Consider the following 26,543-nt stretch of genomic DNA (forward strand, 5'->3'; position numbering starts at 1 on the left):
GACTGGTCAGATAGCTCTATGTTTCACATACTGTTTAATCTTGTGTTTGAATCATCTATATACCTGTTTCCTCTGTGTGTGTGTGTGTGTGTGTGTGTGTGTGTGTGTGTGTCTGTGTCCTCACCAGTCTTTCAGTCAGTCAGTCTGTCTGTCTGTCTGTCTGTCTGTCTGTCTGTCTGTCTATTTATCTATCTATTACAGCAGCCTGCCTGTCAGTCAATGAGGGAACTATGACTAGGGGAGTGAGGATGCATATAGGAAAGGTAGAAAGAAGATACAAGAGACAGAGATGGCAGGGCTGTGTTCAATACCATGGTAGCAAGGAATGTATTTATTTATTCAGTGACTTTTAAAGGCAAACAATAGAAAGCATGACCAGTTCTAGAAAGTTAAACAATACTAAAAATACTTATGCGGTGAGTTTTTAGTATACACTATCTATGTTTGACTAAGCCCATTCCTTCAGGCTTGGACAGTCTCTCAAAGACGCATGTGTAAGTGGAGGAACTTGGCAGGATTTAACAGATATCTTTATTCAAAACATACAGATGCCAATGTTAACTCCAGATGTGTTCCCCACTATCTGTCTGACTGACTGACTGTCTGTCTGTCTATTTATCTCCTATCTATCATGTATCTTGTTTCTTCCTCCATTACTATTTATTGTGTGTACATGTATATGTGTGCTGCATACATACATACATACATACATAGCACATTAATACATACATACATACATACATACATAGCACATTAATACATACATACATACATACATACATAGCACATTAATATATACATACATACATACATACATACATACATACATGCAATATCCATAGTATACATGTTGAGTTCAGTTACAATTTGTGGGAGCTGTGTCTCTCCTCCTACCATATAAATTCCAGAAATCAAGCTTAGGTCACCAGGCTTGGCCAGAAGCACCTTAACCTGTTGTATTTTTTAGGGTTCTCTAGAGGAACAAAACTTAAAGTACACACATCTCTCTGTTAAAAAGTTTATTAGCCCTGTCCACAGGCACCATTTTCTAGGACCCAGGCAGGACCCTGGAAAGTAAAGAGACTTGGGATTAATTTCAGAGGATTCATTTCCCAGGGATTGAGGAGTGCTCAAGAGGACAGTGGAATCTGGAGCTCACTCAGTTGTTAGCAGCTGTAACAGTCCTGTAGCACTATCACAGGAATACAAACTAGTGATGCTGGGTGGAGTTGGGAAGAGTGTCATGACAATACAGTTTATCAGACAACAATTCCCAGAATATCATGAACCCAACATTGAAATTTCTTATAAGACTCAGATCTACATTGATGATGGATGAGCCTGCCAATTTGGACATAGTGGACACAGCGGGGCAGAGTTTACAGCTATGTGGGATCAGTATAAGAGGGAAGGAGAATGACTTATCATCTGTTACTCCATCACTAGTCATTGAAGTTTCCATGAAGTTTGGGAGTTTAAACAACTGATTCACTGAGTCTGACACACTGATGATATACTGGTGGTTATTGTGGGAAACAAGTCCGACCTGAAACAGCTGGGACAGGTCTCCAAGGAAGAGGGATTGTCCCTGCCTTGAGAATTCAGTTGTGCTTTTTTTGAGACCTCTGTTGCATATTACTGATACATTGATGACATTTTCCATGTTCCTGTATGAAAGATATGTAAGAAAGGAAAGGAGTTAATACTGGCCATGAAGAAAAAGTCTAAACCAAAACGCAGTGTATGGAAGAGGCTGACATCACTGTTCAGGAGGAAGAAAGACTCAGTAACCTGAGGGAAGAGTGAGGTGTCTGCTGTGAACTACAGTGTTCCTTCAAGCAGTCAGTAATCTCTAATAGTGAGCATGTTGTTTGCTGTCTCCTGCTGTGTGGTTATTCTTAATGTCACTGGTGAGGGGACTCATATACTGGGAATTGTCATTGACTTGCTGTCTAAAGCTCTGTGCTGGTTGACTCTGACTCATGAACTCATCAGGGCAGTGTCTACTCCTTAATTGTCACATTAGAATTTTGTCAGTCATTGTTTTGGCTGTTGCTGATGTAAATTGTATATACCTGGAGAGTATGTGTACTGTGTGCAAAAGAAAGTTGTGTTTTATTTCCCCTATTACCCTTCATCCTGAGCTTCCTGGTACTGTCTCACAGAAGGACCTCTGCCTTCTGTAGCTACACTGTGCATCCTGGAGACAGAGCAGAGACTGAGTAGGGAAACTGATGCTAAAGAGGAGCAGCCATCTGCAGGGCAGACTCCTGTGTGGACTGTGGTGGATTGAGGAGGTTTAGGGAGATTCTGCCATGTGCTTACACAAGAAGACCTGGCCAGTAACACACAGGTTCAGAACAGTGTTCCTACAGTGAGCCTGAGAACTGCACATTTGACCCAAAGGCACTCATGTCTAAAAAAGACAGAAGCATACTTGTATCTGAACGTACTTGATTCTTTCTTTAGTGTTTGCCTTCCCTTACTTATGAAGATTGACAATTTGCGACCTGTTTCTGGATCTAAAACCATTGCTAGATCACTTGAATCTTATTTAAATCCATTATTGGGTTAGTCATGGTGGCTCACTGCTATAAGTCCCAGTATTTCTAAGTCTGAATCAGGAGAACTACCATGAGTTCGAGTTTACCTTGGGTTACAGAATGAAAGCCTGTCTCAGAAAAACAAATCACAAATAAATAAAAACATTTTTTTCTTAGGACCATTTCCACAAGCCTTGTCCAGTTTTCTATCCCCTTTGAAGAGTCAGGTAAGGCCTGATGGTTTTTAGGCCTTTCATTAGACTAATGTTACTCTCCAAGAAGAAGATTCATAAAGAGTCTGGATAAAATTGTTGTGTTCCTTTGACCTTAGACTCAGGGTTTGAAGGTCTGTGGTGTCTCTGCCCAATGGAGCAGTCTTGAAATTTTAGTACTCACAGGTGTAAATTGGCTTCATAGTCAAAAGATTTCCTCAGAGTTGTCAGAGCAGCCTTAGAGAGCATACCACTTTGCTTCTGTATGTGACTGAGGCTAGTCCTGCAAAAAAAAAAAAAAAAAAAAACAGCTTTAAGAGATTTAGTGGTGAACTACCTATTGTGGGGTTAGGATTCTCTTGCTGTCTGTTTCTTGGCAGGGCACACTCAGGAGAGTCAGGATTACTCAGGCAATAGAACCACTTGGAAGCTACCACTCCACTCAGCTTCTTGTTCCCCATTGTGAGAGGAATGGCAGATCTGGAACCTTTTAAATTTTGGGTAGCTGTCTTTTGAAAATCCTGGTAACTTTTGCTACTGTGCAAATTGTGTTTTAATACTCAAGCCATCAAAAAAGTGAAAGACCCAAGTTAAAGTCTATGCAAAGCAGAAGCCATAGCAATTTTGGAAAACAAAAAAGTAGGGAGAAAGTACAGCAGCAATAGCTTAACAATATCTCACCTGGTTAAGTACTGTCAGGTTGAATGCCTTCACTGCTCAATTCTCACAGTCTGTGAGATTGTCAGCAGTGCCAAGCAAGGAATTGGCAGCTACAGTGATTGAAGATTATCAAGGCAATAGAAAAGCACTGCCAGAAAGACCTGTAAGAAAGGGAATTTGTTCTGTATGAGGAAAACTGCACTGAATGTTTTTAATTCTATCCCTGTCATACATTGGATTCTGAATAAACTAGTCTCTTAATTTGCATTGAGAATGATATTCATGGTGCTTGGTATCTTCAGGAGTGTAGTGTGTGAGAGCCTGAGGGTATCCTCTGTGTTCCTGTAGCTAACTTACAAGCTTCAGGTCATCAGAATTGTCTAACCTGAAGGCAAGAAAAGCTAGTGTTCCCTGGAGTTTTTAAGAGAAGTCTTAGAGTCTAATTGAAAGACACTGAGACTGTTTGTATTGAAGGCAGATTAGTAATTACAATCTTCAGAAACTAGTGTCTAGAATTAGCTGTTTATAATTGATAGGATGATATGTTTTAACTTTGATATATTAGAAAATTATTGCATGCCACCTGGGAAGAAGTTCTTCGCTGACACACTCATATATGAAGGCTGTTTGTGCAGCACTATACCAGATGTTTAAACCATATGTTGGATTTTCTTCATTGTTTTCTTTCTTTTTTATTTTTTATTTATTTATTTTTATTATATATTTTATTTATTTACAATACAGATATCTTCCTCTTTCCCCATTTTCCCTTCCTAGAACCCCCTATCCTATACCCACTCTTCATTTATGCTCTTATAACATTTTGATTACATACATGTATTAAGGTCAATTCTAGGTAGAGGTTCTAGTAATACAATAGAAAATAAATATAAATATAAAATAAATATAAAAGTAGTGTTAACATATTAGAATGGCTTACAGTCTGGCCCAGCTGATCTATCAATGGTGTATGAAGATAAGGTCCAAGGATCCAGTATTTGTTCAGTCCATGATGCTGATTGTCTCAGATGATCCTCAGTATATGCTGGAATCTGGAAGAAGTAAGCTCTAATACTAGTGAAGGAATGGACTTGCTAGTGAGATGGAGACCAAGCAAGCAATGAGAGAGAGAAATATAGGAGGGCACAGGGAGATGGAGAGTGAGAGGGAGAGGGAGAAAAAGAGGGAGATGGAGAGGGAGATAGAGATAGAGAAGGAGAGGGTAAGACTGTGTCATTGAGTGTTTTTACTTAAAAATAGAATTACATGTTTCAGTGTGTTAAATGCTTGCTACCAATTCATGTAGTCTGAATTCTATATTCATGAGACCCACAAGGTGAAAGAAGTAAAAACTGACTCCTGGAAGTTGTTCTCTGACTTTCTCACCATGACATTCATGCTAATTATCACAGACACATATATGCAGATACACTCACTGACACAGATACACATACATACACAGTGTGCAGATATGCACACTGACAGAGAGAGAGAGAGAGAGAGAGAGAGAGAGAGAGAGAGAGAGAGAGAGAGAGCACAAGGCCTGGAGAAATGGCTCAGCCTTCCAGAGGACCTGACTGCTCTTCCAGAGGACCTGGGTTCAATCCCAAGCAACCACAGGGCAGCTCAAAACTGCAACTCCTGGTCCAGGCGATCTGACACCTTCACAGACATACATGTAGTCAAAACACCAATGTATAGAAAATAAAAACAAATAAATCATTAAGTAACAAACGGGCACAGATAAATAGACACACATACACACTCACACCCATGAAGATACATACACAGACACACACACATACACACACACAAGCATTGATACAGATACACAGACACATAAACACTCATGCACACACACTGTGTTAGATACACACACAGAGACATATACACAAAAACACATTGATGTATAGACACAGGCACACACAGATATACAGACACACAGACAAACTCACACACATCCAGATATACATGACACAGTTATATACACAGACCCAAACACATGTAGACACACAAAATCACAGAGAGAGAGAGAGAGAGAGAGAGAGAGAGAGAGAGAGAGAGAGAAATGCCCTCTCACACACAAGCAGACAGACACATACAGACACACACAGTAAATGAATGCAATTAAAATAAAACAACATTGGCTATAGAGATGGCTCAATGATTAAGAGCTCTTGTTGCTTTTTCAGAGGATTGAGTTCAGTTCTCAGGAACCACATGATGCTCTCTTCTGGAATGCAGGTGTACATGTAGACAGAGGACTCATGCACATAAAATAAATAAATCTTAAAAAAAACCAGCACTGTCATCCTATGATGTTCTGTTTTCAGGACTCATGATCTGGCCCAGTGGCTCCAGAGCTCTCGAAGCATTAGAGATGTCTGAATTAGATCAAGGCCAAAGCTCATAAGCACATGAATAGTAAATTAAACAGACTGTATGGATGGTGCAATTATCTCCACTGGTATGTTCTTATGAAATCATATCTGTGTTGCATTTGTTTGAGACAGTGTCTCTTTTTATCTCAGCCCAGCCTTGAACTTGCTATGTAGTGGATTCCATTTCTGCTTATATTTGAACCTTTTCCTTACATTTCCCAAGTGTTGGGACAATAGGCATGTGCCACTGAATCTGGTTTATGTGGTGTTGGGGATTGAACCGAGGACTGCATACATGCAAGGCAAGCACTTTATCAACTGACTCATATCTACAGTTACAAGTGCAAGTCTAGGCTTGCCTTGAACTCATGTTACTTCTGCCTCTGCCTTGTCAGTACATCTGACCAGCATGTACAACACAAACTGGTTGTGCATTCTCCATAAGGATTGTAGAACACATGTTGTCAACTTGACAAGTGAATCTGTAGAAGAGCTATTCTCTTTCCATGGAGTTTTGCACCAGACATCTGGGGTTGAAGGTCAGGTTTGGTTCCTTTCTTTATGTGTGTATAGTGTTAATTTCTGCTTTGATACATCAAAGGGAGGATGTTGGAGTCAATATAAAAAATTACTGTTTCTTTGTAGTCATTCATTACCTGGCTTTTATAACCTTTCTCCTTTTTTTCTTATTGACTCCAGAGCTCTGAGAATAGGATTCTGATATAGATATCCAATACAGGGCTAAACATTGTGTAGCCTCTTAATCTTTTCACCTTGACAAGTTGTAGGCCTCTGTATTCATCACCTACTGCAAAAATAAACTTGTTTGATAAGAGGTGAAACATAAATTAATCCATGAGTATAAGTCACTAGGATTGAATTAAATTCTATGTCTATTTGTCTATTTAGCAGATGAATAGTCCTGGGTTCCCTTTTAGGATATACACCCTAAGCAGTGAACCTTGTCTGTTTATTATTTTTTATTGGATATTTTATTTATTTCCATTTCAGATTTCATCTCCTTTCTCGATTTCCCTACCCCAGAAACCCCTATCGCATCCCTATTCTCTTTTTCGCTTTTATACCATTTTTATTACCTGAAAGTATTAAGGCCAGTTTTAGGTTGAAGAACTAGCAATAAAATAGATGCAAATATTCAAGGAACAAGCAAGACAATAAACAAAGTTCCTTGAACACTTCCATGATCTCTGTTTCTTTTTTTGAGATGTTTAATTTTAATTGTTTTTTATTTACATTTTATTTACATTTCAGATTCCATTCCCTTTCCCCATTTCCCTTCCCTAGAAAACCCCTATCCCATGCCCTCTTTTCCTTTTTGCTTTTATACAATTTTTTTTAAAATGTTAATCAAAGGCTTTATAAGTTTGGTAATGTTTGATCAGAAGTGTAACCCAATACCCAACCTAGGTATATGAACTATCTTTGACTGGTGGAGACCCGTGAACACCTGCCTCCATGTCCCCCCCCTCTTTTTCTCTCTCATCACCTAGCTTCTTCTCTCCTTCATCTTCTCCTCTCCTTACTCCATCTCTTCCTCTCAGTACTCCTTCCCCCTTAGCTCCTCCTGAGGTTCTGGTTAGTCAACAAAATGATGGACTGGGTATTAGGACTATCTTGTACCTCACTGGTACAATTAGGAATAAGTATGCTCTAATTGTATTTTGAGAAAAATTTTTATTTTAAAAGGAAGGATGATCTCTGTTTCTAAGAGCTTATTAGGATGACTGAAATATATGAATCTACTCTCCTGTCCTAGCCCAAAGTCATTTTCTTGTCTTAAGCCTACTTCTTTGTTTTAGCCTAATATTTAGATTCTTGCCAAGCAGCCCCTAAAAGCTCTTCATCTCTCCCCATTTTTTATTTTATAAATGAGATGGAGCTTTTCTTAGGTCATTCTGGAGCGAATGCCTTCTTTACCCACCATGGCCTATGCCTTATCGAAAGTAATGCACTTTTCTCTTAAGTTGGTAAGGCTCTGTGCAGAATCTTACCTGTCCTTGGCTTTCCAGCCTTTTAATTTAATAACTCTGTCTGGGGGGTCCATTTTCAATTTCAAGCCATGTACTTTGGCTGTCAACATGTTGATGTTGTTAAAGACAAGCTTTAACACTTTGGGAAGGAATAAAATGTTCCCAAGACAAAAAAAAAAGAGCTAGCATGATCAAGCTATATATGCCATTCAAGAAGCTTGACTAAAATAGAAACACTGACCTCAGGACATGGGCAATTTTATCTGGAGTATCTGCTTTGGGGGCTGCTTGTCAAGAATCTGACAAGGGCCAAGGACAGGTAAAAGGGCTGATTGGCAGGAATATGACATTGGCCAAGGATAAGAAAGTTTGCTTCAGGCAGGTATCTGACATTAGGCTAGAACAAAGAAGTAATGTCAAGCAGGAATCTAAATCTTAGGCTAGATTAAATGATTGCTTTCTTCTCCCTCCCAAGTGGGACTAGGAGTCCTCATATGGACTCTTCAGCTTGTTGACCTTTTATAGTTCTGTAGATTGTATCTTGGGTATTCTGTAGTTTTCTTTCTTTCACTCTCCTTTGTTTGTTTCTTTGTTTGTTTCTTCCTTCCTTTCTTCCTTCCTTCCTTTCTTTCCTTCTTCCTTTCCTTTTGGCTAATATCCACTTATTAGTAAATACATATCATGCATGTCATTTGGGGTATGAGTTACGTCACTATGATATTTTCTAGTTCCATCCATTTGCCAGCAAAATTCAGGTTGTCCTCATTCTTAATAGCTGAGTAGAATTCCATTGTGTAAATAAAGTACATTTTCTGTATCCATTCTTCTGTTGTGGGACATCTGGGTTGTTTCCAGCTTCTGGCTATCACAGATAAGACCTCTATGAACCTAGTTGAGCATGTGCCCCTGTGGTGTGGTAGGGCGTCTTTTGGGTATATGCCTAAGAGTGGTACAGCTGGGTCTTCAGGTAGATCTATTTCCAGTTTTCTAAGGAACCTCCAGATTGATTTCCCGAGTTGTTGTACCAGTTTGCAATCCCACTAGCAAAGGAGGAGGGTTCTTCTTTCACCATGTCTTTGCCAACATGTGATGTCACCTGAGGTTTTAGCCAGTCTGATTGGTGTAAGGTGGAATCTCAGGGTTGTTTTGATTTGCATTTCTCTGATCACTAAGAACTTTGAACATTTCTTTATGTGCATCTCAGCCATTTGAGATTCCTCTGTTGTGAATTCTCAGTTGAGTTCCATGCCCCACTTTTGATTGGGTTGTTTGGTTTTTTGGTGGTTATCTTGTTGAGTCCTTTATATATTTTGGATATTAGCCCACTATTGGATGTGGGGTTTGTGAAGACTTTTTCACAATCTGTAGGTTGCCGATTTGTCTTATTGACTATGTCCTTTGCCTTACAGAAGCTTTTCAGTTTCATTAGGTCTCATTTATCATTTCTTAATCTAAGAGCATGAGCATTTGGAATTCTGTTTGGGAAATTTCCCCCTGCGCCAATGAATTCAAGGCTCTTCCCCTCTTTCTCTGCTATTAGATTCAGTTTATCTGGTTTTATGTTGAGGTCTTTAATCCACTTGGACTTGAGCTTTGTGCAAGATGACAAATATGGGTCTATTTTCATTTTTCTACATACCAACAGCCAATTAGATCAGCACCACTTATTGAAGATGCTTTCTTTTTCCCATTGTATATTTTTCACTTCTTTGTCAAAGCTCAAGTGTCCTTAAGTGTGTGGTTTTATTTCTGGGTCTTCACTTCTGTTACATTGACCAGTGTATCTGTCTCTGTACCAATACCATGCAGTTTCTATCATTATTGCTCTGTAGTAAAGCTTGAGGTCAGGGATGGTGATTCCCCCAACAATTCTTTTGTTAAGAATTGTTTTTGCTATTCTGGGTTTTTTTTTTGTTTTTTTTTTTTTGTTTTTTTTTTTTTGCCTTTTCAGGTAAATTTTAGAATTGCTCTTTCCATGTATTTGAAGAATTGTCTTGGGATTTTGATAGGGATTCCTTTTGAATCTGTAGATTGCCTTTGGTAGGCTGTCCAATTTTATTATGTTACTTCTGACAATTCATGAGCATGGAAGATCTCTCCATGTTCTGAGGTTGTCTTTCATTTCTTTCTTGAGAGCCTTGAAGTTATTGTCATACAGGTCTTTCACTTGTTTGGTTAGAGTTACCCCAAAATATTTTATGTTATTTGTGGCTATCGTGAAGGGAGTTGTTTCCCTAATTTCTTACTTAGCCTGTATATAAAGGAAAGTTAATGATTTATTTGAGTTAATTTTATATCTGGCCACTTTGCTAAAGTTGTTTATGAGCTAGAGAAGTTCTCTGGTAGAATTTTTGGAATTGCTTTTGTATACTATCATATCATCTGCAAATAGTGATACCTTTATTTCTTCTTTGCCAATTTGTATCCCCTTGATCTCTTTTCTTGTCTTATTGTTCTAGCTAGGACTTTAAGTAATATATTGAATAGATATGGGAAGAGTGGACATCCTTGTCTTGTCCCAGATTTTAGTAGGATTGCCTCAAGTATCTCTCCATTTAATTTGATATTTGTTTGCTGCAGTTTCCTTTTATTATGTTTAGGTATGAGCCTTGAATCCTGATCTATCTAATACTTTTAACATGAAGGGGTGTTGCATTTTGTCAAATGCTTTTTCTGCATCGAATGAGATAATTGCACGATTTTTCCTTTGAGTATTTTTATATAGTGGATTATGTTAATGGATTTTCACATATTGAACCAACCTTACTTTCCTGGGAATGAAGCCTACTTGATCATGGTGAATCATGATTTTGATGTGTTCTTGGATTCAGTTTGCAAGAATTTTATTGAGAACTTTTGCATTGATATTCATAAGTGAGATTGGTCTGAAGAATTTTTTTTGGTTGGGTCCTTGTGTGCTTTAGGTATCAGAGTAATTGTGGCTTCATAGAATGAGTTAGGTAGTGTCCTTCTGTTTTTATTAAATAAAATATTTTGAGGAATATTAGAATCAGCTATTCATTGATGGTCAAATAAAATTCTACACTAAGTGCATCTGGCCCTGGGATTTTTATTTTTGGTTGGGAGGTTTTTAATGACTCCTTTTATTTCCTTGTGAGATATGGGCCTGTTTAGGTAGTCTTCCTGCCCTTGATTTAATTTTGTTCTGTGGTATCTGTCTAGAAAACCACCCTTTTCATCTTGGTTTTCTAGTTTTGTTGTGTATAGGCTTTTATATTAGAATCTGATGATTTTTTGAATTTCCTTTGTTTCTATTATTATGTCTCCTTTTTAATTTCTGATTTTGTTAATTTGGATATTGCCTGCTGGCCCTTTAGTTAGTTTGGCTAGGGATTTATCTATCTTGTTGATTCTCTCAAAGAACCAGCTTTTGGTTGTGTTGATTATTTGTATTGTTCTCTTTGTTTCTAGTTGGTTGGTTTTGGCCCTGAGTTTGACTATTTCCTGCCTTCTACTCCTCTTGGATGAGTTGCTTCTTTTTGTTCTAGAGATCTCAGGTGTGCTATTAAGTTGTTTCTGTAACACCCTCATAGAAGTAGGAGGAGAGGGGATGGGACAAGGGGTTCCTGGGTGGTGGGGGAAATGCGGTAAGGGGATAAAATTTGAAATGTAAATATTATATCCAATAAAAGAGGGGGGAAAAAGAAAAGCTGTTAGAACCAGCATCTTTAATAAAATGTCAGCCCTCTAAAAAATTATCTTGATACTAAAATTTGTTTTGAGAATTGTATATTGCAGAATACACAGCCTTGGTGTATCTACTCATCAAGCATACTGAGCAGACCTGCTCAAATCTCTGAGGTCCTGGAATTCCATCTGGATGCAGTAAAGACACAGCATCAGAGGCTTATCAATTCACTCTTTCCCCCCACTCCTCTTCTAATATCTAAATGCCTGTAATCAGCTTGAAGAACTTAATGAAGACTCAGTGCCCCTATTCCTTGAGCTTGGGGACAAAGGTGGTTAATATTAGGCTGTCTTTTTAGGGAAAAGTAGTGGTTTTGTGGGAATAGGGAGGATTAGCTAGGATTTATTGCATAGCCATAACCAATTGGTAGAATTCTGTATAATTATTATCAAGATGAAGTTATAATTTCTTAAATGGCACAAATTTACTTTGATTTCAAATGTAAGATTTTTATTGGTACAAGCTTATTATTGATATAAAAGTGAGATGAATATTGATGCTCTCATAGGCATTGCAACTGTATAACACATTTAGGAATACAAGGCTTAGACCTAGTCCTTCTTTAACTTTTTTAACTGATTTGAGATGGTTAGCCTGTGAGTTAAGGGGCTATAGCAAATTCATGGCTTGGAGTTTATTGTTAGGGTGTTTTCTATGTTTTCTTTAGAAATAGCTGAGTGGAGTTAACAGACAACAGTCCAGGTTACCTTACATGGATAGTTGGTTTTCAAAACGTCAGAAGTCCACAGAACTGACATTACAAACATTTCTGTATTAATGTTCATTTTGACTAGAGACCTGTCTGCTCCTGACAGCTTCCTGTCTTGGATTCTAAGAAGAAATTGAGCATCTTTGGAGTTACTCCAGTTGTGGTGAGACAGCCACTAGACAAGAATTGTCTCTTTCCATCTACAGACAAATTATTGTCCAGAAAAGGACACACTTGCAGAATAGTCGACTGATTATATCTGCCTAGACAGAGTAATCAGCCCTTAATAATTCTGCATCACTAAGGTCTGTCAGATGATCCTGGGCCAGAAGACTGAAGATCTGATGCTCCAACATTTTGTAGTATAGGGACTGTTCATGTGTTCAGCGGTCTCTATAAATTGGCTAAGTTTTAGAAGCTATGCTTTGTGCTACCCATAATTTCAGTTAAGTGAGCCATTCTGGATTTCTGACGGGGTTGAAAACTTATAGCCTCATAGCCAATCCTGGCTATTTACTTTGAGAGAAAAGATCTGAGTGGATGGTTTTCAGCTGACATTCATTCTAGAGCCAAGGAAAAAGCCAGGTTCAAAACTAAGTGTTTTAGTTAGGATAGATGACAGAGGTTCTGGTTAGTCAACAAAATGATGGACCGGGTATTAGGACTATCTTATACCTCACTGGTACAAATTGGCATAATTATGCTCTAATTGTATTTTGAGAGAAAAGTTTTATTTTAACAGGACAGGTGATGTGTAGGAGGAGCTAAGGTGGGAGGAGTACCAAGAGGAAGAGATGGAGTAAGGAGAGAAGGAGAAGGAGAGGAGAAACTAGGTGATGAGAGAGAGAAAGAGAGAGAAAGAGGGGGTAGACAAGAAGGCAGATGTTCACATGTCTCCACCAGTCAAAGATAGTTGATATATATAGGTTGGGTAGTGGGTTACACCTTTGAGTGAGCATTACCAAAAGTATAAAACCTTTGATTAACATTTTTTTAAAAAGTGTATAAATGCAAAAAGGAAAAGGGGGCATGGGATAGGGGTTTTCTAAGTGGCGAGGAAATGGGGAAAAGTGGTGGATCTGAAGTGTAAATAAAATATCCAATAAAAAATAAATAAATAGAAATAAAAAAGTTTTTAAAAAGTAATTTGTGTAAACTCTCTATAGTTTCTTTATCAGGGCACTTAGTGCTATGAATTTTTTCTTTTAGCACTGCCTTCATTGTGTTCCATAAGTTTGGATATGATGTTTCAAGATTTTCATTAAATTCTAAAAAGTGTTTAGTTTCTTTCTTTGTTTCTTCCCTGACTTAGTAATCATTGAGTAGAGAGTTGTTCAGTTTCCATGTGTATGTGGCATTTCTGTTGGTTTTACTATTATTGAAGACCAGCCTTAGGCCATGCTGATCTGATAGATGCATGGGATTATTTCAGTATTCTTGTATAGGTTGTGGGTTGTTCTGTGACCAATTATATGGTTGAGTTTGGAGAAGGTACCATGATGTGCTGAGAAGAAGGATTATTCTTTTCTTTTAGGGTGAAATGTCCTGTGGATATATGTTAAATCCATTTGGTTCATAACCTGTATTAGTTTCATTGTGTCTCTTTTTGACCTCTGTTTCAATGACCTGTCCATTAGTGAGAATGGGATGTTGAAGTCTCTCATTATTATTGTGTGGGGTTTAATGTGTGTTTTGAGCTTTAGTTAAGTTACTTTAATAAATGTAGGTGCCTTTGCATTGGGGGCATAGATGTACAGAATTGATACTTTCTCTTGGCGGATTTTCCCTTTGATAAATATGAAGTGTCCTTCCTCATCACACTTGATAACTTTTGATTGAAAGTCTATTTTATTGTATATTAGGATGGCAACTCCAGCTTGTTTTCTGGGGCCATTGCTTGGAAGACCTTTTTCCATTATTTTACTCTGAGATACTGTTTGTCATTGTTATTGAGGTGTGTTTCTTGTTTGCAGCAAGATGCTGGATCTTGTTTGCATAGCCAGTCTGTTAGTTTATGTCTTTATATAGGTGAGTTGAGTTCATTAATATTGAGAGATATTAAAGACAGATGACTGTTTGTTCCTGATATGTTTGTTTTTGTAGGTGGCTTTGGGTGCTTTTGGTTCTCTCTTTTTGGTTTTGTTGTGAGATGCTTAATATCTTGTCTTTTCTTTGGTGTAGGTTCCTCCCTTGTGTTGAATCCTCTGTAGGGCTGAATTGGTAGATAGATACTGTTTGAATTTGGTTTTGTCCTATAATATTTTGTTCTCTCCATCTATGTTGATTAAGAGCTTTGCTTGGTATAGTAGTCTAGGTTGCAGGTTGCATTTTTGTTCTCTTAGAGCCTGAATTCTGTCTGACTAAGCTCTTCTGACTTTCATAATCTCTGTTGAGAAGTCTGGTGTAATTCTGATAGGTCTATCTTTGTATGTTACTTGGTCCTTTTCCCTTGAAGCTTTTAATATTTTTTATTTGTTCTCTGTGTTTAGTGTTTTGATTATGATGTGACAAAAGAATTTTCATTTCTGGTCCCATTTATTTGGTATTTTATAGGCTTCTTGTACCTTTATGGCCATCTCTTTCTTTAGGCTGGGGAAGTTTTCCTCTGTGATTTTGTTGAAGACATTTTCAGTTCTTTTAAGCTGAGAATCTCCATTTTCCTCTATTCCAATTATTCTTAGATTTTTGTCTTTTCATTGTGTCCTGAATTTCCTGGGTGCTTTGGGTTAGGAGTTTTTCTTTGACAGTTGTGTCAATCTCTTCTGCAGTATCTTCTACACTTGAAATTTTCTCTTCTATCTCTTGTATTTTGTTGGTGATACTTAGATCTGTAATTCCTGGCCTCTATCCTAGGTTTTACATTTCTAGGTTTACCTTTGTGTTTTGTTTATTGTTTCTACTTCCCCTTTTAGGTTTTGGATCACTTTACTCAATTCCTTCACCTGTTTACCTGCATTTTTTTTATTTATTTAAGGGATTCATTTCTACTTCCCCTTTTAGGTTTTGGATCACTTTACTCAATTCCTTCACCTGTTTACCTGCATTTTTTTTTATTTATTTAAGGGATTCATTTGTTTCCATTTTAAGCGCTTCTACCAGTTTACCTGGGTTTTTCTGTATTTCTTTCAGTGAATTATTTATAACTTTCCTAAAGGACTCTATTATATTCATAAGATAAGATTTTATTTTAGCTTCCTGATTTTCCGGTATATTAGTGTATTCAGGGCTTGCTGTGGTGGAAGAACTGAGTTCTGATGATGGCCACGTATATTGGCTTCTGTTGCTGTTTGTCTTGCATTTACCTCTTGCCATCTGTATATTCCTGGTATTTGTTGGTCTACCTTTTTTTGTCCCTGGGTTGCTTCAGGTCTCCTGGTATTCTTGTGGCCCTGGCTATAGCAGACCACCTGTGGGATGTTCCAACTGGGGCTCTTCAGAGGGACAGAGAAGTTGATGACCTGTTGCCTGGGCTGCAGTAGATCATGTGTGAAGCCTTCAAACTGTAGCTTCTTCAGAGGAGCAGTCAAGCTGTTGTCCTGTGTGAAGATGTTCTCCAGGGGCCCTTATGTGCTGTGGTTTCTGTTTCCCTGTGTGCATCAGAACTCCAGGAAGGCTTTCAGTCTGTAGGGTCAGTTGCCCTGCATGTCACAGAGTATTCGGCAGGTCTTCAGACTGTGATGCCTGTTGCCCAGTTGCCCTGTGTACAGAGGAACTCCTGGGACTCCTTGAAGCTGTGGTATCCTTAGGGGAGCAGACAAGCTGGTGATCAGTTGCTCAGTTTCCCTGTGTACAGTGAATCTAATGGGAAACCTCGGGCTGTGGTGTCAGTTGCCTGGCTGCTCTGATTTTAGAGGATCTTGGATGGCTCAGGATATGGTGACTTCAGGGGAGCAGACCAGCTAGGAGTCTGCCCCAGCAAAAAGGACCCAGTGGAAGGGCTCATCATCATTACTTTGGTTTATTGAGACAAGAATTCTCTGTGTAGACTTTTTTCATACAATATTTTTGGTTGCTTTTTTCTACCAACTTCTCCAAGAATCTTGCCACATCTCTACCCACTTAGCTTCATGTTCTTTACCTCCAGCATGCCTCTCTCCAAAACAAACAAGGAATCAAAAACCATGTGGGTTCTGGGAACTGAACTTGGAAATTTGGAAGGAGCAGCAAGTGCTCTTAACGACTGAGCCAAGTACTGAGCCCTCAAAACTCTTTGCTTACTTTTTTAAAAAATTTTCTGTATTGAATGTGTTTCCTGAATGAATGTATGTGTATCACACTTGTGGCTTGTGCTGGTGGAGGTCAGAAGAGAGGTTCAGATCTCCTGGAACCTGGGGGTACAGACAGTCTAGTGCCACCATGGGGATACTGTGAACTGAAACTGGGTCCGCTGCAAGAGCAATAAGTGCTGTTAACCACAGACCTATCTCTCCCTATCCTCTCAGATTTTTTCATTAGTTCTTTTTTTTTTAAAAAAAAGTCATACAATATGCTTTGATCATTTCTCAGTCCTCTCCTAATTCCTCCCTTCTTTTTCTACTAAATGTAGGTTTATTTACAGAAGTTGAAAAGCTCTGTTTACATGCATGTGTGCAGATCTCAGCTCTGATCCACTCAGGGTGATGGAAACTTTTGGGAGATACACTGGCCACAACCAACAGATGCTGAGATTCAGTGGGCTGGCTCAGTTCTCAAGACCCAGAAGTGCTGGCCAGCCTAACCCCATCCGTATCTGAGACTATCTTCCCACAGGATGTGTGTGTGTGCTGATGAGATGAAACAAAGAAAACATCTCAGTCGGAGTCACAGGCCTCTTGTCCAGTGGTGGCAGCCACTGCAGAGGCCAGGTTGTCCTCCTGGCCTTTCAGCTGTCCACAGATGAACTCTATGATGGCTCTATTGGTCTGCTTCTCCAGCTTCTCCAGCTTCTTGGCCACATCTCTCTTGAGATCCTAATCAGGTTTCCGAGGTGCTAGGTTGACCAGGTCCACTTTCTCAATGACAGGCTCTGGCTTGGGAGCCTCCAGCAGCTCCTTCACCTTCTCCTGTACTGCAACTGGTTTGGCCTGGGGGATCTGGAACCTCTTTAGGCCTTCATCCTCTGGGACATAGTTCCGAAACCTGAGTTCCCTGTGCTCCTCTTCCTTTTCCTCTTCTCTGAGCTGCTTGGTCTGTGGCTCCCCATCTTCCCTGTCCTTGCGCCCAGTTTTCTCCTGAAGGGCCTTCAGCCATTCTTTGCGCCTCAGCGCCTCTTCTTCAAGGCTGCCCACACCAGCAGGATCAGCTGCCATCTTTTCGGAGGTCCCCCTCTTTTTCCAAATTCCTCCCTTCTTAAGTTCATGTTTGCTTTAAAAAATTCAATGAATCCAGTTTGTGCTATCTGTAAACTCCTGGGTGTAGGGTCATCCACTGGAGAATGGTCAACTTACTATGGACCACACCATTAAAAAATAATGTCTCTCTCTTTCCATCAGAAGCTATCAAATATCAATAGCGTATTATTAAGAGATGGGGACATGAATGACCTCCATGCTGGAATTTTTCTTATTTTTTTAATTGACTTATATTTCAGTCTTAGCCCCTTCCTCAGTACAACCTTCATAAACCCCTCCCCACGTTACTTCTCATCTTCTACTCAGAGAAAAAGAAATACCCATGGGTACCAACCCACCCTGGCCAATCAAGTTGCACATTCTCTCCTACTGAGGCTGGACCAGCCTGTTCAGTTAAGGGAAGGGTATGGAAAGGCAAGTAACTGAGTCAGAGTGAGCCCTGCTCTAATTTTTAGGGGACTCACATAAAGACCAAGCTACACATTTGCTACACATGTGTAACAGGTCTAGGTCCAGCCCTTGCATGCACTTTGGTTGGTGATTCAGTCTCTGTGAGGCCACAGGGGCTCCAGTTGGTTGACTCTGTTGGTCTTGTTGTGTTCTTGACCTTTTTGACACCCTCAATTCCTCCCCCAGTCTTCCACAAGACTTCTAAACTCCATCTAATGTTTGGCTGTTGGTTTCTGCATTGTTCCCATCAGCTGCTGGATGCCATTCTGGGATTTTAAAGTGTCTTGGTCTTGTGAAAGTCACTATAGGTACTATGAGTTCCTGCTTTCAACATCCTTGTTATATCTAGTAGTTTGCCTCACAGAGCTCTTCCTTACTGCCCAGTCTTACGTCTCTTATGAGCTTTTTTCCTTGTTCTCTCCTGAGACAAGATCTCCCATGGGTTCTGAGTATCATCAATTACTCTATGCTGACTGTCTTGGGAGGACCAGAAATCCTACTGTCTTCACATTCCTATAACTGTAGCTACAAACACATGCCCCTGTGACTTGGTCTTTACCTCGGTGCTGGGGAGCACACTCAGATACTCGTGCTTGTGTAGAGAACACTTTCTATCTATGTTTCCATAGAGCCCTTTGAGTAAGTGACAGAGTGGTACAGCTGGGTCACAAAGTAGGTCTTTTATTTATTTCTTGTTTATTTACATATTTATGTGTATTTATTTAAAGAATTGTTTATTGTTTGTATGTATATGCATATATACAGCTGACCATTCTACATTGGACAACCCATAATGGGGGGAAGGAGGGTTCATATGTGGGAAAGGCTAGTTATCCTTCTCAAAGCAGTCATTAATATCCCATAGTTTTCTGTGTAGGAATGGGCTCTTAGCACGTTATATATACATACACACCTATACATGTTCTGATGGTATACAACAAAATATGTATTTGGATACCTACAGATATCTGTATATAATAATAATAATCAGAGAAAAGAGACTATCAGCTTGAGAGCAGGTGTCAAGGGAGGGGTTTCAAGAAGAGCAGCTGGGAAGGTCTAGAAGGAATAAAGCAAGGGGAAAGGGATGTCATTCTCACTGAGATAGCCTAGGTTGGCATTTATTTTTTATAAGATATATTTTTATTTTATGTGCATTGGTATCTTTCCTGCTTGTGTGTCTATGTGATATTGTCAGATCCCCTGGAGCTGGAGTTACAAACATTTGTGAGTTGCCATGTGGGTGCTGGGAATTGAACCCCTGTCCTCTAGAAAGAAAGCCAGTGTTCTTAACCACTGAGCCACCTTTCCAGCCTGATTTGTATTTCTTTGATGGCTAGTGTATCTAAATATGCACATACTTGTAATAAAGTACAGAATATACAGACTTTTTAGTTTATTTTTTTCATATAATATTTTGATCATGTCTCCCATGCCTCCGATCCCCAACTGCTCTTAGATTCTCAACACCTCTATGCTCAGAATTTTATACATTAGTACTGTGGTAGTTTGAATATGCTCAGCCCATGTGAAGTGGCACTACTAGGAGGTATGGTCTGATTGGAAAAAGTGTGTCACTGTGGGGGTGGGCTTTGAGGTCTCTATGCTCTGGCTCTGCCTAGTGTAGAATGAGTCTCATCCTTGGCTGTCTTCAGGTCAAGATGTAGAACTCTCAGCTCCTTCTTCAGCACCTTATCTTCTTGAATGTGCCAATGCTTACCACTATGATAATAAGTGACTAAACCTCTGAAACTGAAAGCAATCCCCAATTTAAATGTTTCTTTATAAAATTTGTCTTGGTCATGGTGTCTCTTTATAGCAATAAACCCTAACTAAGACAAGTACTGAATTTACATAATTTCTACCCCTACAGCTCCCTGCCCAACACCTCCTATGACCATTCCCAAGCTACTTTTCAAATTAATGACCTCATCTTTTCCAGTTATCATTGTTACATATGTTCATTGACCTTTTAAATTTTATATTTTGACATCTATCTATTCGTTACAGTAGCCTAGTTTTCAGTTGGCTTGTTTGAATTCTTGTGTAATTCTTAGATTTCTTTTTACTTTCTGTAATCTTTATATATCCTCCATTAGTTGTATAGCTAGCAAAGATTTTGTCCTGTTCTGTGGGCTACCTCTTCACTTGACTTATTTTCCTTTGCTGCAAAGAAGTTTTTTAATTATGTTGGATCTTGTTTGTTAATTGCTGACACTGTTCCTTGGGGAACTGGAGTTCTATTCAGAAAGGCTTCCCTGTTCCTACATTTGAAGTGATTTGTTTTGTTTTTCTGCTAGTGATTTCAGAATGTGGGGTCCTATATCAAGAGTTAAAATGTAATTGGAGGTGATTTTTATTTAGAGTGAGAGATAAGAATGCAGCCTTATTTTTCTACCCATGGATCTTCAGTCATCACCTAACCATTTGCGAAAGAGGCTGTTCTTTCTCCAACATGTAGTTTGGGCATCTTTGTGAATCAAGTGATTGTTTCTTTGTGGGTTTATATTTGGGATATCTATTCTCTTGACCTGTGTGCCTTTGTGCCAGTACCATGTTACTTTTGTCCCTATGGTTGTATGGAATTATTTGAGGTCAGTTAAAGTCATATATTCAGCATGAATATTTTTTCAATCTGGATTTTTTTTTGGCTATTTGTGTTTTTTAGAGGCCTTGAGGTTTTAGAAGCCCACATTATTTCCCAGTTAGCTCTATCTCTCTCTGCCTCCAGCTCATGAGTCAGATGTGAACTCTCAGCTACTGCTCCAGTGCTGTCTGCCTGCCTGCCACCATGTTCTACACCATGATGGTCATGGCTTCTAATCCTCTGCAACTGAGTTCCAAATTAAATGCTTTCTTTGATACATTGCCTTGCCCTTGGTGTCTCTTCACAGCAATAGAAAAGTAAGGCACTGGGAGGAAGTCACCTTTTGCACCCAGCACATTTGGCACAACTATCTCATGATTATTGCTCTGTTGGTTAGTGAAACCAAAGGAGGACATCAAAGGAAATGCATTTGATGTGCTTTTCTCAGAGGTCATACATCTGGCATTATCCTATTGAGCAAAATATTTCAGATTACATATAAGATATCAGATTAGACATGCAGAGGAAAAATGCAAATTCAATTCAACAGAGATTCTATGGACTGTATGGTCAAGAACTCTGTGAGTTCAAGGCAAGCTTGGCCTAAAAAGTGAGTTGCAGGACACCCAGGGCCACACAGGGGAACCCTATCTTTAAAAAAAAAAAAAAAAACAATCTAAAGCAAACCAAACTAAACCAAACCAAACAAACCCAGCTATGTTAGTGATAATCTATGGATGTAACTTCTGACATTGCTGATGAATTGCACAACACAATCTCTGATCTTCTGACTCTTAAAATCTTTCTGTTCCCCCTTCCTTAAGCTTTAGGCTCAGGAGTTGTGATGCTGGTACATCTGTTGGGACTAGGATTCACTATTCTGCATTTTGGTTAGTCGTGAATTTTTTGTAATGGTCTCCATCTATTGCAAAAGGAAGTTTCCTTGATGCAGGGTGGACACAACCCAACACAAAAAACTACAGGTAACCAAGGAATGTCAAGAGCAGGAGACATGGTCTTCCCCAGAGAAGAGCATACCAATTGGTTCAATTACAATTGGCTATTCAATACCAAAGAGTCAGGCCTGAATATGTACAGACAAGTCACATTTTTAAAAAGTAGGTAGTACTTATTTATTTAGGAACACCTGCCCCAACACACATACATAGCAAAAATTAATGAAAAAAAGAAGCCATGTATTTGAAAGAGAGCAAAGAGAAGCATATACAGCAGAGTCTGCAAGGAGGAAAAAGAGGGGAAATGATCTAATTTTGTCATAATTTTTAAAATAGAACAAATAACTAAAAACATACTAAAATAGTAAAAACAATTATTGATGACTCAAAGTCAGCTGTGGTAAAAGGACATCCATTGGATAGCTGTGAGCTAGTCTACATAAGAGTCTTACCCAGAGCAGTATTTGTGGTAGTTGGTAGTTAAGAAATCAATTGAAATTCATGTGTTGAATTTCAAAAAATATTCTTTAGAACAGAAAAACCATAAAAAGCATAACCCAAGCTCCAAACGGTATTTCAAAATTTGATTAGAAATATTTTAATAGAGAAAAATCAAGAAATAAAATATTGTTCAAAATATTTAAAATATGTTCTTTATTAACAATGTGTCACTGTTTGAGTAGGTAAGAAGTGTTAAAATTATTAAAATTATGTACATGGATTTGTATTCAAGAAAAATGTTAACTACCTAAATTTTTAATAGTGTAGAGAATGTCTGAATTATAACTAATGTCATTTCAGGCATTCAAAGTCCACATTCAAATACTTTATTACATGAAAATCATTAAGACACTGTTTTAATGCCAAGAAAGTGTAAGTTTCAGTTCAGCCATGGAGTGAACTTTGAAAACAGGTCATTCTCAGTAGAGAAAATAATGAAATGAATTGCAGAATAACTTTATTATTCTTCATGAGTTAAAAAGGGCAGATAGTTGGGTAGCATGTTATTAAAATTGCATTAATTGACTCCAGTCTTGGAATTTTATCTTTTGTATAAAAGCTATAAAGGGTGATGGGGTTGTTCAACCAATAAATCAACACAAAGCAGCTCACCAGAGACAGGATGCTGTGAGTGGCTTTGTGCTCAGGAGAAGGCTGTGAGGAGAGGCTTGGGCTGTGGAGATGCTGGGTTCTCTTGAGGTGTCTGTAGAGAAAAACCACCATGTACAGGCTGGCCCACATCATGACAGCCACAAAGAAGAGATCATGAAGGATAATAATGCTAATAAATAACCATGATTTGTGATCACCAAACTGCCTATTTTGACAATATCCATCTGAATATCCATGGCCAACATGGGTTTTATTGATTTTGGCCATTACCAAGTCAAGCATATACCCATAGATTAGTATGTTAATAAGCCAGGAGCAAAGTATGGAATAAAAAAATCCATTTAGAGAGTCTAGGCTTAAGCCAGGCCCACTTAGAATTACTGGGAGTGATGGTGATAACTTGGAATGTGCTTAGAACACAGGTGCTGCAGATGGACAGACCCCGGCTGACTCTGCATGAAAACAAAATTGCCTTACAATGGATATCATCCAGAAAACTGGGTACTCAAAGGATAACATGATATATTTTGTCAATAGAAATACAATCAGTAAAATATTAACTATTGTCAGGTGCATGAAAACTGAATCTATCAACTTTCTATAATGAGGCCTGAAGACAAAATTGTATATATATATATATATATATATATATATATATATATATATATATATATATATATAAAACATTAACATTGCTGAGTTCCCGATGACACCAAGACATAACTGGAATATGAGAAAGATCTGTAAGATTGTGTCACTTGAAATCATGATGTTAATGTGGATCAGGTTTGTTGGGTCTAGTGTACAAAATGAATGGACTGCACTTAAAAAAATTGAAATGGTGTTTGTATAAAAATACACTGCACAGAAGCAGAGAGAATTGATGAAATGTCCAGCTCTTTTCTTTCCTTTCTTCCTCCTTCTTTTCCTTTTCTTCCTCCACCTACCCCTCTTCCTTCTTCTCCTCTTCCTTCTCTTCCTCGTGCTCCTCCCCTTCTCCCTCCTCTTCTTTGCTTCTTCTTTTGGTTCTTCAAGTCAAGGGTTCTCTGTGTAGCCCTGTCTGGAATTTGCTCTGTAGAACAGGCTGACCTCAAACTCACAGAGATCCAACTACCTCTACCTCCCAAGTGCTGGGATCTAAGATGTGCACCACTACCTACTGGAGAAATGTACAACTCTTTTCAATATCATGTCCAGAGATGACACTTTAGCAACTGCATTCCTGGGATTCTTGACCATTTTAGAGGATAGAATACAATTCTGAGCATAATAAAGTTTCGAATCCACCCAAACATCCTGAATTCTCTTATGTCATGAGGAAGATATGTTGACCTGTGGGAAAGCCAAATTTGGATGCTATGAGGAATTTAAAAATTATTTATTCTATGTGTTTTAGTGTTTTGCCTGCATGTGTGTACATTATATACATGCCACTGAATCAAACCTTGGATCTCTGGAAGATCACCTAATGGTCTTTAACTGTTGAGACATTCCTCCAGCCCCAATGAATTTCTATTCATCAGTCAATATATTTTCTTTAATCTAAGTATAAATGTCTTCCTGTTTATATCAACATTTGCATCTATCACATATTAGTAATGTGTTTACTTGACCTTTACTGTTTGGGCTGTACCTATGTTTCTCTTAGCTTAGTGATATATAAATTCTTAGACTTTCCATGTGGAAATCTTTGCCTCTCATTCTACTCTAAAGGCTGATCATCAATGTTCTGAGGCATTTCACTTTATTTTACTTATTTATTTTTCTCACAACTTAGAGATGAGCAGCCAATAGGCAGAAGACAAAGGCCAGGGTGAGACTCCATATCCTACAGTATTGAGCACATCTTCACAAAAAATGTGTTTTCTGTGATATTCAGTGACCAAATCAATCTTGCTGGGTTTGATTGATAAAACCACTATAACAAAGATTTGTATATTTTGTTATTGCAATGTCTGGATTCCATTTCCACTTGAAGGTTCTTTTGTATTTGTGTTATAGAGGCAGAATTCTCAGGGCCACTGTTACACAGAGAACAAAAGTGACACAAATTTCATAAACTTTGATCTTGAAACTCACAACATTGTTATGCTAGCCATGTTCTGTGGATTTGGGTGTATGTGTTTGGGTTGCTGTGTATTAACTTTAGACTCATTCATCCACTGGTCTGATTTTTTGTTACCTTAATACAAGCCTTTATTTTTTGCAGGATACCTATGGATTCCTCAACATTCTCTTTTATCCTGACTATGTCTATTAGACTTTTCCCACTGTGCTGGTCTGAATTCTCCTTACCCTTCATAATCACTGCTTTGGCAAGTGTCCATAGTACAGTCAAGATATTCTAGTGTGACGTTCTAACATTTGATTTACTTAAAGAGTGAGTTGTATAGGCACAATATATATCTAAGAGTAACAAAATTAATTTTACATTTTGATCAATATACAAAGATTTATATCTATGAAAACTTTAAACTTGTATCTGTATAATTTTGCACCAATGTAAGAAAATATAACTTCAATTTTGTATCAATATTTAGAAATTTTTTATCAATTGTAGATTATGCCTATAAAATGTTTTCTTTAGAGTAAATTTAGGCTTCTGGACACCCACTATGCCCTGGATGGGGTACAGAGCTAAACAAAGAATTCTCAACTGACGAATACCAAATGGCTGAGAAGACCCTACAGAAATGTTCAACATTCTTACTCATCAGGGAAATGCAAATTAAAGCAACCTTGAGATTCGACCTCACACCAGTCAGCATGGCTAAGATTAAAAACTAGGTGACAGCATATACTTGTGAGGATGTGGAGAAAGAGGTATACGCCTCCATTGTTGATGGGATTGCCAGCTGTTGCAACCACTCTGGAAATCAGTCTGGGGGTTCCTCAGAGAATTGGACATAGTTTTACCTGAGGACCCATCTATAACACTCCTGGGCATATATCAAAAAGATGCTCCAACATAAAACAAGGACACATGCTCCACTGTATTCATAGCAGCCTTATTTATAATATCCAGAAGCTGGAAAGAACCCAGGTATCCTGCAACAGAGGAATGGATACAGAAATTGTGGTACATTTACACAATAGAGTGCTATTTAGCTATTAAAATAAGGAGTTCATGAAATTCTTAGGCAAATGAATGGAATTAGAAAATATCACCCTGAATGAGGTAATCCAATTACAAAAGAATATGCATGATATGTACTCACTGATAAGTGGATATTAGGCCAAAAACTTAGAGTACCCAAGATACACTTCACAGACCACAGGAAGCTCAAGAAGAAGGAAGACCAAAGTGTGGATGCTTCAGTTCTTCTTAGAGGAGGGAACAAAATACTCAAGGGAGGAAATATGTCTTCATATTTCCTCCCTTGTGTGTGATTGTGTGTGGAGCAGAGACTGAAGAAAAGGCCATCCAGAGACTGCCCTACCTGGGGATCTATCCCGTATATAGACACCAAACTCAGACACTATTGCAGAAGCCAAAAAGTGCTTGCTCTCAGAAGCCTGATATAGATGTCTCCTGAGATTCTACCAGAGCCTGACAAATACAGAGGCAGATACTCACAGCCAACCATTACAGAACTGGGTCCCCGAGGAGACAGAGAAAAGACTGAAGGAGCTGAAGGGGTTTGCAGTCCCATAGGAAGAACAACAATATCAACCAACCAGACCCCTCCAGAGCTCCCAGGGCCTAACCACCAACCAGAGTCTACATTGAGAGACCCATGGCTCCAGTCGCATATGTAACAGAGGTTACCCTTATTGGACATCAATGGGAGGAGAGGACCTTGGTCCTGGGAAGGCTCAGTGTTCTAGTGTAGGGAGATGCCAGAATGAGGAGACACAAGTGAGTGGGTTGGTGGGGGAGCTCCCTTATAGAAGCAGAGAGA

At 38.7% G+C, this 26,543-nt stretch overlaps 3 pseudogenes; 1 reads left to right on the top strand and 2 right to left on the bottom strand.

Annotated features, from left to right (window-relative positions):
* Positions 1-1,201: 1,201 nt before the first annotated feature.
* Positions 1,202-2,714, top strand: LOC117697226 (GTP-binding protein Rit1 pseudogene; annotated as a pseudogene).
* A 14,281-nt stretch (positions 2,715-16,995) lies between these two features.
* On the bottom strand, positions 16,996-17,493 carry LOC117695984 (coiled-coil domain-containing protein 12 pseudogene; annotated as a pseudogene).
* A 4,920-nt stretch (positions 17,494-22,413) lies between these two features.
* Positions 22,414-23,412, bottom strand: LOC117698018 (vomeronasal type-1 receptor 4-like; annotated as a pseudogene).
* Between the last annotated feature and the right edge of the window lie 3,131 nt (positions 23,413-26,543).

This window comes from Arvicanthis niloticus, chromosome 1 (genome assembly GCF_011762505.2).
Source record: "Arvicanthis niloticus isolate mArvNil1 chromosome 1, mArvNil1.pat.X, whole genome shotgun sequence".
NCBI lineage: Eukaryota > Metazoa > Chordata > Mammalia > Rodentia > Muridae > Arvicanthis > Arvicanthis niloticus.